Here is a 13,978-nt window from a genome sequence, read left to right as displayed (position 1 = left end):
GCTTCCTTTGATACGTGTGACTTTTGGTTCTGTGTGTTTCTGTGTTTTGCACCAGTGCCCATAGTAACAGTCGGGGCCTGTCCTGCAAATATTTTTGCAGGCAGACCAGAAATCTCACATTCTTGAGAATAAATAGTATTTTGTTGAGAAACACTCGTTTGGGATTCTCAGGGGCCTCTCGTGTATCTCCGGCGAGGCAACACGTTGAGTTTTACAGGAATAGCATTTTCCGGCTCATGTTGCTTGTTCTTTAGAAAAGGACATGGGTTTTATTAAGTAATGAAAGGAGAAGTTCATTGACGTACTTTTTCCTACACACCAGTACCCCTTATGGCAATGCTTTCTTTAATTGTGACATACTTGTTGAGGTTGGGTCAAGACATCTTCATCAAATTTAGTCTGATGATTCAGAAATTCCTGTAAAGAACGTAGCTCATCTAGGAGATGTCATAAATCCTTCCCATAAAACCATCTAAAGACATCTACAAATTGCCACTCACTGACATCAGTATCAACATTGCCATCAGGATCAACATTGTACTATAAAAGGTATCCAAACCAACAGCCATTGTATATCAAAGTAACGAATTACACAGCTACACCACTGAAACTTCCATCATGAATCTCCCACACCTGGATAGAACCATGTTGTGTATACAGTCCATGACTCACCTACTATATAGTATGACTTACATCCTGTAGTTTCTGTTTTGGCACCATAATAGTTTTAAGGTGAGGTCTTTATACTTGACACGAGTAAGTGGTGGTTTAATCAGAGAGGACATACCCCCAGGTTACTTTGTAGCAAACAAGCAGCAGCAGAAAGCCATTCTACGAGGTATACCCCACTTGAGAATACAATGAAATTTAACTATGACCAGCTACAATATATCCACACCAACAGCTACATATAGTGTTGCTGTTTAGGTAACGTTTCCCAATAATTGTCCTGCAGACAAAACACAAAAACATGCCTCCTGATAACTAAATGCTCTTAGATCCAGTTGTAGACCCAACTTCTATATTACACCGTGTCCTCCAGGCATTTCTGTACTTCTCATGGGACCCATACCATCTAGCCACTTTATAATAGTTTGCGCTAGCTGTTAACCAGTGTCATCTTCAGGAGTGGGGGGGGTCTGAACATGTAGGACCCCATTATATATGTAAAGTTGGTGGTAAAAATTCTTATTCTTCACTTGTTGATAAAATTCAGGAGGGTTCCGGGGTTATTGGGGTTCTGAACCCTGGAATTACCTGGAGTTAAGGACTCTATGGAAGGCAGGGTCCCCAGGATGAAAAAGTGGGGGTTGTAAAAGGAATGGGTCTTGCAGTTTTGTAGGTGGGTAGTGAAGCCCCATTTAATTTGTTGGAAGGGTCCACCACCCAGAGGGTCCAGGTTACAATTGGCCTAATTGGAGGCCCTTGGGGGAAGGACCCTGCTAACTTAGAAGTATGGGGTCCCCATGATTACTGATGTGACATTTGCCTCGGCTACATTCAGGAGAGGAAGTTGTGGCCTGGATGAACCCTCGAATGAATGACTGCCACAACCTGAAAGTAATTCCAGGGTTCACAACCCTTCCAAGTAGTGTTGGGCATTTATATTGTGTATCGTCACTGATGCTGGATTTCTGGGAGAAGAAAATGCTGCATTATTGGTAAATGAGCCTTTAGGTCTTTAACTGAACCAATGCTTCTCTAACACTTTGTGCAAAATGGAATGCAGAACAAAAATGATGAGTTTGAACCTTTGAATTTAGGAGTTGTTGAGCAAGAGTTGGGTTAAGAAGGACACCGAGCTCTATATCACATGATTTCAATGTTCCTTTTTCCATTTACTTGTAATGGGAAGCAGTTCCCCTTTCACATTTACTTCTAATGACAAGATTCCATCCCCCCCCCATGAGGAGAGAAATGGAAATGGGCCAACATCTGTTTATCTGCACAAAGTTTAGATTTCCCTGTAAATGACACAACTTCTGTTTATGTACCGAGTCAAGGTCGCTGCTAACAACCAAAAATACAGAAACCGCTGATTTCCAGTAAAACCGATGCCATTCCAGATTGTCTGTTTATCAAAGAGAGAAGGTTGTGAAGCCCAATAGACATTTCCTACACAATTTAATACACCATTTGTGTCATTCAAATTTATTTTACATTTTCAAGGCCAAGACTGATCATCACCAGATCATTCCAAAATATGTCTCCAAAAGGTGTGGGATCTAATAGGGTGCTGGGGGGGGTCAATATGGTAGAGCACAAAGAGTTGCACCTCAAGGCAGAAGAAGGAGGGCATGGTGCTTGGGTCATTTACAAAGAAGCAGGATAAAAGTGCAAGACCACTAAGGGGAGCAAAAGCACACCCCTTAGTACTTATAAAAAGAGTACTTCTGTCTAGGGTGCACTTTGAACGTGTCATAGTAAATGACCCCTGTAATGTAATTAGAGTAAAGTTGCTCATACATGGACTGATAAAAGCTGCCAGACTCAGGTAATTGGCTTGTGCAAGGGGCCCTAGCGAGGGCTTGTCCAATCAACATCTGGACAAAAGTTGGCCAGATACCTGGTTAGGCAAGTGTTAAAATCCAGCCAGATGATGGTCCTCATACAACAGGTCTTCTTAGGCCTCCTGTATGATCAGATTGTTGGCCTGTGGGTCAACAATCGGATCAGTGCAAAATGGCACAGCAAAGGTTAGACTTACCCACTGGGGTGGGGTTGGAAGGGCGTAATGGTTTGACTAAGGTTTTCTGGTGGGCCTCCATTACACCAGTAAATTCTAAAGGTCATCCAACATCATCAGAGCCTCTACTGAGACTAAAAGAAGAGTAGTGTCATTTGACCTGTAGACATCAGATGGACACATGCCTAAATATTTTATATTTGAACTACCCAGTAATATGTGTTGTGTATGATGATATTGATACACTATGCTGTTATGGGCTTGTTCCCATTTGTCTCTAGCTCTCCATTGTCCATCACACCACCATCTTTTAGACTTGGCTGCTCTTGTTAGGGGATTTTCAAATCAACATGGTGATAAGGGGCTGTTGTGGGGCAGAAATAAGAGTCAATGGCACTTAACGCAAAGCTGAATCTGCCAATGTAGGTCTATAGTGTTGAAAAGGCTCAGTGCCACAAATATTCCCTGGATTACCATATATGATCCTGCAGATGGAAAGACTTCATTTAGGTGGCCAACCCTCAATACCTTTCAAACCAGTCCTGTTCCTCTTTCAGACAGAATGTAAGAAATGCAAGCGGCGTGGAAAATACATAAACGTAGTTACCGGAGAAATTATTTACAGCATAAAAAAAAAAGCTGCTGAGAAGTTTTGAAAGTCATCCGTAGGAATATCATAGGGCATATTGAAATGATATTAACAAAGTGACATCACCCTCATTGTTATTTCTTTAAATATTTCCTTAAACAACATCCGCACTTCCTGCAAATCGAATATTACTCAATAAAAACTAGGAGTACCTTCTTGCTTCTCCTCGGTGCTCTAAAGGCTCTTCAGCCCAACAAGTCCAAGATATCATGGGACCAAGGTCTCCTTCTACAGGAGATTGTGGGCTGCGACTGTATGAATCTGAATGATAATAGGGTCAGTAGTTCCAGCTGGAATGGGGTGTAAAAAGGTGGGCAGAATGAACTGGGAGAATATAAAATGCTGCCTTAAATATCGTGACTACTAGAGGTGCTCAACCCTAACTTCGGATACGTATAATAGCAAGCACCCAAGTAGGATTTATATAAACAGGTCACATAGGTAATATATATAGTAATTAAATGGGAAATGCTGATTCTCGGAACCACAGGGAGACAAACTACAATATTGTTGCCTTATGAAATAAACATTTTTCATGCATGTCCAGGCTTCCAGGTGATTTAATGGAAGAAGGAATCTAATATGCAATATAAGGTGTTGCCAGAAGGTGGCAGCATTGGTACAAAAATATAATAGATGATCATTTTTGCCCAGTGTTCAGAAATATTCATTCCTTCCCCTGGTTAAAAAAAAAGAAAGATGAAAAATAAAAGTTTCAGATGAAAATGATCTTAGCAGTTGCATCACCTACAGTGGTCAGAGATTAACATCAAAATCAGTTTTTTTTTTAAATTGTCATTTATCAGCACTGTGCAAGTTTGCACCGGGGCAGTCACCCATGGCAACCAAGCAGCAGAAGGGGTGGACAGTGGGATTGGAAGAGAACCGTGAGGCCGGGCTGAGTGGGTGGGAGATGACAAGGCCTCACAGGGTGCCAGGATTTAGTAGAATTGCTTTGGACACCCAGTTCTTATGCCAAGCGTTACCCTGAATATCTGAATCCCAACAGGGGTAACTAAAATGCTACCAGGATGCATAGCAGGATCTAAGGGATGAAAATGATCAATTTTGTGCAAGAGAATGGGCACCTCCATGGGGGTACACGCCAGCGGCATAAACACCCAGTAGGGGGTCAGGGGGTGCAACTGTGCTACGCTTGACTTCACTCTGGGTTTTCGGATGTATCTAGGGCTTATCTGTTTTCACCCCAAATCTGTCCATTCACCCCACAGGGTGGGACTATTTGGAAACTACAGGCTTAAAGACAAAATAATCAACCTCTTATGAGCTCAAAAACTTGTCATCACTTAAAGGGATACTGTCATGGGAAAAAAACTATTTTTCAAAATGAATCAGTTAATAGTGCTGCTCCAGCAGAATTCTGCACTGAAATCCATTTCTCAAAAGAGTATTTTTTTATATTCAGTTTTGAAAATCTGACATGTGCTCTGATAAACTTCAATCACTCTTTACTGCTGTACTGCAAGTTGGAGTGATATCACCCCCTCCCTTTCCCCCCAGCAGCCAAACAACAGAACAATGGGAAGGTAACCAGATAGCAGCTCCCTAACACAAGATAACAGCTGCCTGGTAGATCTAAGAACAACACTCAATAGTAAAAACCCAGGTCCCACTGAGACACATTCAGTTACATTGAGAAGGAGAAACAGCAGCCTGCCAGAAAGCATTTCTCTCCTAAAGTGCAGGCACAAGTCACATGACTGGGGCAGCTGGGAAATTGACAATATGTCTAGCCCCATGTCAGATTTCAAAATTGAATATAAAAAAATCTGTTTGCTCTTTTGAGAAATGGATTTCAATGCAGAATTCTGCTGGAGCAGCACTATTAACTGATTCATTTTGAAAAAAAATTTTTTTCCCATGACAGTATCCCTTTAAGTTTAATGAGTAAAACCAAATGCCAGTTCTGTAGACAGAAACCTGCCTGGTGGGAAAAACCCTAGAAAGCGCTGGCAGCATTTGGCCACACGAGGGCGCTGTTTGACATTAGACCTGAGCGAAGAGAAGGGAACATTAACCCTATAAAATGGAACGTATCTTTGCAGAGTTTTGTTTCCCCCTTTACGATGGACTTTTATAAGCCCATAAAAAATGACAGCAGGGTTGTCCCCCCCCCAACACAAACAATGGAATTCCGACAGCATCCAAATTTAGAGAGGGGACGTTGTTTTGTAACTAGCCAGCTCATTATTGGAAATACCCCCTGATAGGAGTTACACGACCTTTTGCTCTTGTGAAAATCTATCTGATGTTTTTTTTTTATAGAGACTTTAGCAGCGAGGGTCGGCAGCCTATAGGAAATCTCCCTCTGAATTCCCCCTATTTAGTCTGCGGCTCAGACAGAGGCCTCTTTGTGACCGAGTATCAGCTTCTTACCCATGTGTGATTCTACAACTCCTCAAACCAACTCTCAGGATTAGAGAGGGGGCATGAATAGATAAAGGGGCTATTGTTAAACATCTCTTTTCCGAAAACAAACCCGTTTTGTAAAAAGTATAGAAAAATATTAATCTACGGCCTTCGCTCTTACTGGCCCTATGGAAACACAGACAAACCGCAGGGAGAAACCCATTCAGAATGAACACTGAAGGGCACATTGTATCAAGAGGAGCTTTGGCTAAAAATATCTTGAAATCCAGAGGGAACTATTTAGAGATGTGGCCCCAATGGCTCACCGTATCCAACCAGGTCACCCCATTTAAATAGATTGCCTTTAGCAGTATATTATATATATATATATAACTAGTACCTGGCTTGGTTGGGATTCCCTGTTGGATCCATTGGTTGTAACTTGGATTTAGCTTAGGCCCTTTGATTTAGCTTAGGCCCAAAACAAAGAGTTATCGCAGATGCCAAAAATACTTCTGTGCAATTGGTCATATAATATAATGGACATTTCCAGGAACAAAAATATCAAGGGGAGTATGTTTCAAATTCTTATAACTTAAAGGTGAAGGAAAGGTTAAAAGTAAGTAAGCTTTATCAGAAAGATCTATATAAATACACCAGTAAACCCTCAAAGTAATGCTGCTCTGAGTCCCCTGTCAAAAGAAACAGCACATTTCTTTCCTTCTATTGTGTACTCATGGGCTTCTGTATCAGACTTCCTGTTTTCAGCTTAAACCTCCAGGGCTAGGGCTTGAGCATGCTCAGTTTGTTCCTCTCTCCCTCCCTGCTGTAATCTGAGCCCAGAGCTATGAGTGAGCAGGGAGAGACTCAGGCAGGAAGTGATGTCACACCAAGCTAATATGGCAGCTGCTATCCTAAACAAACAGAGAGCTTCTAGAGCTGTTTACTCAGGTATGGTAAAGCATTCTACAGAATAAATACAGTATAGTATTATAGCTTGTACTATTGTGGCTATAAACTGCTTTGGTAGCTTTCCTTCTCCTTTAAGTATGTAGTGCAACCTTCAAGCATTTATTAAGTCTGCTCCTAAAGCAACAAGGTATTGCTGATTCATTCGGGGCTTAGTGTTTCTATTTTGCTCTGCGTTTGGGCCGTGTAACGACTTGGAATTTTTGCGCGACTCCTGAAGCTGATTAATAATGTTTGTGGATCACTTCAGCGCGTGTTTTTATGCTTTGTATGATAGTCTGGAACTGGTTTGCTTTATTTGGTTAAACGAGTGGAAGAATTCCTGTGCCATTTAATAGGATACCTTAATAAATGTTTCCTTAAATTACAGGGGGGTGATTTTATTTTAAATAATTCCATATTAGAAACCCTTAACTGGAAGCCTTTGTACTTCGTATATTTGTGCAACGTTCAGGCTGTCCATCATGTGGATGAAGGGCAACTTTGCTTGTGTTTGTTTATTTCATGCAGGACCCAACTGCTATTTTGTACCGTACCTTTTAAGGCCAAAATGCGCACAATGAAAGCAATACAAGCAAAATAAGAGTTATTTTTGGCATCAGCAGAAAATGGTAAAGGAGCAGGATTTATCTGCAAGGAGTTTGCTGCTTGGTACATGTAGGTTGCACTGAGAAGAACATGTTGACTTCTTCTCTACAGAGCTGTGTTTAGAGGCTTCCTCAACCCCATGAAGTGGGGCACGTATAGGAGTGGTTGGTTGGAAGGTAGGAAGAACGTAGGTAGGAAGTAGGTAAGATGAATGGGCACAGTAGCTACAGCAGAGCAAGATGGTGGCACTAATGTATCAGTGATGCACAACCTACAATCCTTTTGCTGTTGCTGGAGTACAACACCCACCACCAACAGGGGACACGTCGGAACCTGAGGCGTTCATGACTCTTGACCCAAACCGTACCAAGATATTTTAGGTGGTAAGGTAATTAACAGCTTCTGGTTTCAGTATGGACATCAGCTGCCTGAATGACAACATGGTTCATGAAGAGATCTTTGTGGTGGGTGGGTAATGCTTTCCATGAATATGGAGAATGCTGGTTAATGTAACAACAGGTGCAATGTTTTCATAGAAAAATAATTTTGTTTTGCTATGGGTTGCTAGAAATGTTGCTAGTCGTTCCCAAACTGCAGGGCTTATCCTTCCAGGGGGCTTGCAGCAGTGATAGGAAGGCTCAGCATGAAGGCCACTAAGGGTGAGATTTGGAGACAATACCCATTTTCTTCCTAGGAACACCTGAAGGTCACTTAGAATAAGATTTGGTGGGAAAGCTTAATGTATCTGTTGTCCTAGATATTGTTGTCCTGAAATACGACTGGTTTCTTATATCTTTAACTATGTTATGAGCTAAGTGGAGACCTGACCAAAGGATAGACCTCCATCTTTGAACCAAAACTCTAGAGGGCATTAAAGGTCACAAAGGGCCAGCACAATTTTAAGGACCACGTTGAGAATAGTTTTTCATGTCATTCCTATCAACACTGGAGCACTGGGGAGTGTGTGTCTGTTGTTTGAATCTCCAGTGCAACTAAACTAGAGTACGCTCAAGGTGGGGTTGCAGTTGGCCTAAGGGACCATGGTTTGGAAATCCAGCTCTGTCAACATGATACTCATGATTAACATTGTGAATGTTCATTTTTTCTCATTGTACATACGCTATTTTCATAAATGAACCCTTTTGTGCATTGAGCAAAAAATATTATCACATTTCCAATGTACACACAGAGCAACACTATACCGCGTACTTTTCATTTTTCCGATTTTCTAGACTGACATCCAAAAATCCCGGAAATAGCCCAAGTGAATTGGACCACGAAAATCCAAGTTTATTGTGCTATCAAAGTCTTTTCCTACAACCCATTTATTTTAGTTTCCTTTCCATCTGTAGTACCTGCAAGATGACTTATTAAAGAAGGGAATCCCTTATTGCCTATGTTTATGTCTGATGTCTGTACAGCCTCAGTATATCACTGTGTTTTAAGGCATTTGTATATTTATAATATAAATATGGTGATATAGCTGGCCTTCACTGCTCCGGGCATGAAAGAACAGTTGTATAATGTGTATATTGTTGGGTTAATCAAGTTCAGGTTTTGACCTCTTGATGTAACAAATCTTCCAAATGAAAAATGTAAAGAACTATGCCAGTATCGATATTGTAGTATCAATGCCTTACTGGTGAACAAAGCATCAGACAGTTTATTGTAGGGTCCCCTTCTATCTTTATACATGACTTATTATGCACATTTGCTTTTTCAATGTCCCCTATGAACTAAATATTTTTTCTGATTTAATGAAACCACACTCTAGACATATCTCCAGTGACATACCTAAACATTTTTTGGGGATTAGTCTTTGCATGTGAAGCAATCTGTTTCTCATTTTCTATTTTTGCATTTTTTGTTGCTTCTGTGCAATATTTGTACTATTCTAGGTCCTAAAAGGAGCCTCTGACCAATCCTTGCCATTTCTATCAAATTATTTAAATCTGATTTCAACCTGCAGTGAGTTTTCCTCATCGTTCTACACTACAAGCAGATTTTCTACCCAATTAGAGTTCGTAGAATATATACTACATGAACTTTCTCCAAGGTGTCAGAAAACTGTACATCTCCCTGTATTGACTAAGTTCTGTGACTTTATGGTCACTTACTTAAATAAATCTACAATTATATTTTTATGTTACTTTTTTTCAAGGGTAAGGATATTAATAACTTTTTTTAATGTCTAACTAGGACCAAATGAAACAAGATGTGCTTATGTTGGTTCAGGAACGAGTCCCCCCTACTGTACTGTTGACCTAATGAAGAGGATTAACCGTATGTACCTTCTGCAAGGTACGTTTTTATTACAGAGTCATAATTCAGAAATCTATGCAGCTCACAGAAAACACCACGTTTGGTGGAAAACTATCGTTTTATGGCGGTAATGTTAGTCCAAGTTTGATGTGGTCAGAAAACTGTATAAATATTTTAAAGCAGTTCTTCACATTTTAAGTTATAGAAGCTCAACATGCCAAAGTAAACACAGCGTCTTGCACAGTACCTTTCATAGATGTTTATGGACCACTAACAAATATTTAGGATATTGACACTAAATAATTTTAGAAATAGGTGAAAAATCCTTTTTTTTTTTTTGCTCTCCTAGTTTTGCGTTCACAATTCCAACAGTGTTCTGCACCGTTTTAAAATCCAATTCTGAGGTTTCACACAGAGTTTTATCTTGTTCCATAAACATTCCTCCTTTCATGATAGTTCTAAGAAGGATATTAAACCTGAGAGAGAGAGATTGGTCAAGAATGTCTACAAGAAAAAGAAGAACGTCATGTAAGACTGTTTATGGTTGATGGATGAAAAATATTTGGATTATCTGTTATGAGTAGTCTGAATTGGAACTAAAATACACCTGTCACTTGTTATAAAAGGGTTTTATTTATTTTTTTACTAAGATTGTCCCTTTCCTTTGAAACCCCTTACTGTCAGGTGAGGCATGTTGATAGCTATAGGTCCTAGTAGGTACTAGTTCCTCAATATCTTTCAGAGAGATGAGAATATTTTACTCATACAAGGAGAATTATGTTGGCTGTAGAGATTTGGTTGTAAGATGATGTAAACCTTGTAACAGTAGTAGCATTAAACACAAACTTCTAATGCAATGTTTCCAAAACTGTAGGGATGACCCATAAGTAGGGCTCCATACAGAGGATCCAAAGTCTTCATCTTTCCAGATAATGGACATGCTATAATGAACTGCTAATCAGTGAAAACTCTGGTTGGCTTGTAGGATCACTGGTGGTACAGGGTGGTGTTGGAATGATCAAGGATAAGAAACAGGTTGCTTCACTTGCAAAGACTAATCCCCCAAAATATTTAACTATGTCACTCATGATATGTTGAGAGTGTGATTCTATTGAAAATAGATAAATTTTGGTCACAGGGGACATTGGTTGTCTTGTAGGATTACTCGTGGTGCAGGGTGGAGTTGAAATGATCAAGGATGAGGACTGTCAGTACATATTATATGAATTGGGCCCTGTTAATCAGAGGAAGCAGGCTTGGTCTGTTAGACCCTTTTCAAGCACCTCGAGCTGATTAGAAGCTGTAACAGCAAGAACAGAACCTTCCAATATAGGTTCTGACTGACACCGTTGTTACCCAATTCCTTTATTTTTCTCAAATGTGAATATGCAAATTAGGCTTTGTACAATTCTATTTGGTGTAGAATTTTGGATTTAGATGCATTCCTAGTTACATTCCTAGAGTCATGGTTGTAGACATCATCTCAACAAACCAGATCCAACTCCCTTTGGTTCCATAACAAATGATCATCTTTCTGACACATTCACACCTACTATAACATTTCAGACCACTTGAACGTTTGGCAATTGCTTTGAAGCTCTACATCCTGCATTTGTCTTCATCCCCCTACTAGCCAAAAAAAGTATTTATAGGAGTAAGATAAGATGGAGAGCATGGTGCATTCACCACAGGTTGTACCTTCCACGTCTACTGCTCATGTGGATATCACATTCTTGAGAAATGCTTGTGTTTTTCTTCCTTTTAGCCCCTGGTTTAGTTATCCTGGCTTGATAATCCCCCATTCCTTAAATATCTCTGGTTTAGTTTAGACTTTTTCACTTTAGTTTATTTAACAAAGAATTTGCAGAGCAGCCGGCCACACGGAGGATATTATGGTCCACCTTTTACAGCTTTTTTGGGAAATATTTCTGAAACTGTTGAATTTTATTAAACTGGAACAAGTACAGAACTATTCTGCTGTGTATCCAGCACAGCTGTGACTGATTGTTGTCCTAATTCGCTGCTTGCATAAAAGAGACCATCACAGTATCACCAAGGGTGATTGCTAAGCTTTAATTGCCTCCATAAATGAGGTATGTAGCGGAAAATAGCCTAAAGTATATGCTGTAAAGCCATATATACACAGCCAAAAATGTTTATTAAGAACTTAAACCAATTTCAGTGGTGGAAAGTCTACAGCCAGAAAAAGATTGTCTATTCCAGAATCCAGCTCTGAATTGAGTCTACCGCATCTGCATCAAAACGAATACAACTGCCAGTTTTGCCTATAATTTAAATGTCTTTATCACTTATGGAGCACATGTTCAAAATGGTGTTCAACCTGATGCTTCCTCCCAATCCAGGGCGGCGGTAGCTCCGGTGTTCCCCAGCATCAATAAGCGTAGTTGAGCATGGGGAGCATGGAGCCAAGACATTCATATAGGAGCGTAATGAATAATATACACTCTGCATTGCATGTACTTTAAAGCACCAGCTTTTGCAAGTGTATTTTTAAATTTCTCCTTGTTGGAGAAGTGTTGGGGGGCGGGTAAAATAATTTACTCATTTAACAGGGATACTCTAGGTGTCCATGTACTTAACCTGTCTGTAAACACCAAGAACTTTTGTCTTTGTTTGTCTTGTAACTATATTGATTTTTCTGTGGTTTGGATCACTGCAGATTTGGAATTGCTTTGTTTCCCTGGATGTGTGAACTGGAGAAACACATGCCGTTCCCAGTAAGTGCAAAATCATGGATAAACTGTTCCCAGAGAACAAGGACGGCTTAGGTGGCAGCCACGCGTTGATCTAAAATAATAGATCCAATATTTATTTGACATGTTTAAATATTTCTGAAACTGCCGAATTTTGACCTAAAACTCAGAAGGAAGCACAAACATAAGGACATTCTAATTGACTAGCCTCAATGATACACCCCCTTCAGCATTGGTAAATGAAGAAGACCCAGCTACAAACAAATGGGTTCCCAAGAGATTGATCACATTATTTTTCAAGGAGTAGCCTTTGAGTTGATAGTTGCTTGTGAAAAACCCACTGACCGGAGTGACCGCCAACTGTGTTACTCAGTAACTAAATGCATTGCTCCATTACTAGATGGTCTTGGCCAATTACATGGTCACTGCATTGTTGTAGACCATTTAAATCGCTCCATGGACACATATTATGACCAGGTCTTATTCATAGGCCTTTTGTTGGACACAGGCAGCTTTGCATTTCAGTTTGGAGTGCAAAGACCAATACTCTGGGTGCAAAATACGGCAGGTTGTATTTGTCCATAAACTGCCCTCACAAATGGCCGATTGGATGCCCAAAATGATGCCCTCCTGTGGCACTTGTTTGCCAATAATTGACTTCTTTTACACAATAGCAGAATGCAGCTTTCTCTTCTTTATGATAACAACCTACTGTAGATTCTTATGGCGTCTGAGCAGTGGCATCTACCAATGCAACGTTGTTGGGGGGATAATAATACAGCCCTGGTCTGTAATGTCTAAGCTCTGGTGGGGCTTATAGTGGAAAAGGCCTAAAATAAAGTAATATTTATCAGACCTATCATTAACACATTATTTTCCATCACCCATTCTCAGTCTCTCTATGTTGGTTTTGTTTGGTCAAGCTGACTTCCATGATATTTTATGTTTTTTTTTTGTTTTTTGTTTCAGCACTTTTATTTTGAATTGATCAGGTTTTATTTTCTAAAACAACAAAAGAGCCTTTCAGATAGAACGAGTGAAAGCTTGCTTTCATCTGGGAGAAATGTCAGGCAAGTGCCAGTGAATTCCTGGAAGAAACGCATGCCCGTTCTCAGGAAAGGAAAGCTCTGATGGTGTGGAAATGTTGGTTCTGTCACAGATATACTGCGTGTCTAAGCCCGGTCAGGCAGAGCACTTCAGAATTGCTGAATTTTACTCATTTCATGAATCTGGCCTATTATTCCATTTCTATTCTGACTCAGGCCTTTTTCTCTATAGTTTTTTTTTTCCCTCAGTCAATAAGGGCAGTTGTTGCCGAGTGTATTTTATAGCAAGGGATATACCCAAATGTTTGCGTTTCAGAGCAAATTCCCAGATGACTACAAATGTTGGAATCATGTCAGAAAGTGCTACCAAAGACACTTACGGAGCAGGGAATGCCAAGTATCACAGCCCTGCCTTCATGTCCTGTGTTGTTTGCTAAGACGTCCAGTGTAGGGGCTTAATTATACTGAAATCTATCCCATCCAGTGCCACTCAAACATTTGCTCTCAGAAAGAATCACATTTCATGGAGTTAACACTTGGGGGCCAGTTAATACATTTTAAACCTCTCGAGTTATGAAGCAAATGGAAGTCAACACTTTTTGTCTCATGAGACACTGGGTTATCTTTGGTATCCATGATTTGGTTTAGTAGCGGTCCATCTTCTTTTATCACTGTTGTAGACCAGCTTTGTAGG

The sequence above is a fragment of the Xenopus laevis genome, chromosome 9_10L (genome assembly GCF_017654675.1).
Source record: "Xenopus laevis strain J_2021 chromosome 9_10L, Xenopus_laevis_v10.1, whole genome shotgun sequence".
NCBI classification, from domain to species: domain Eukaryota; kingdom Metazoa; phylum Chordata; class Amphibia; order Anura; family Pipidae; genus Xenopus; species Xenopus laevis.
This window is presented reverse-complemented; position numbering follows the sequence as displayed.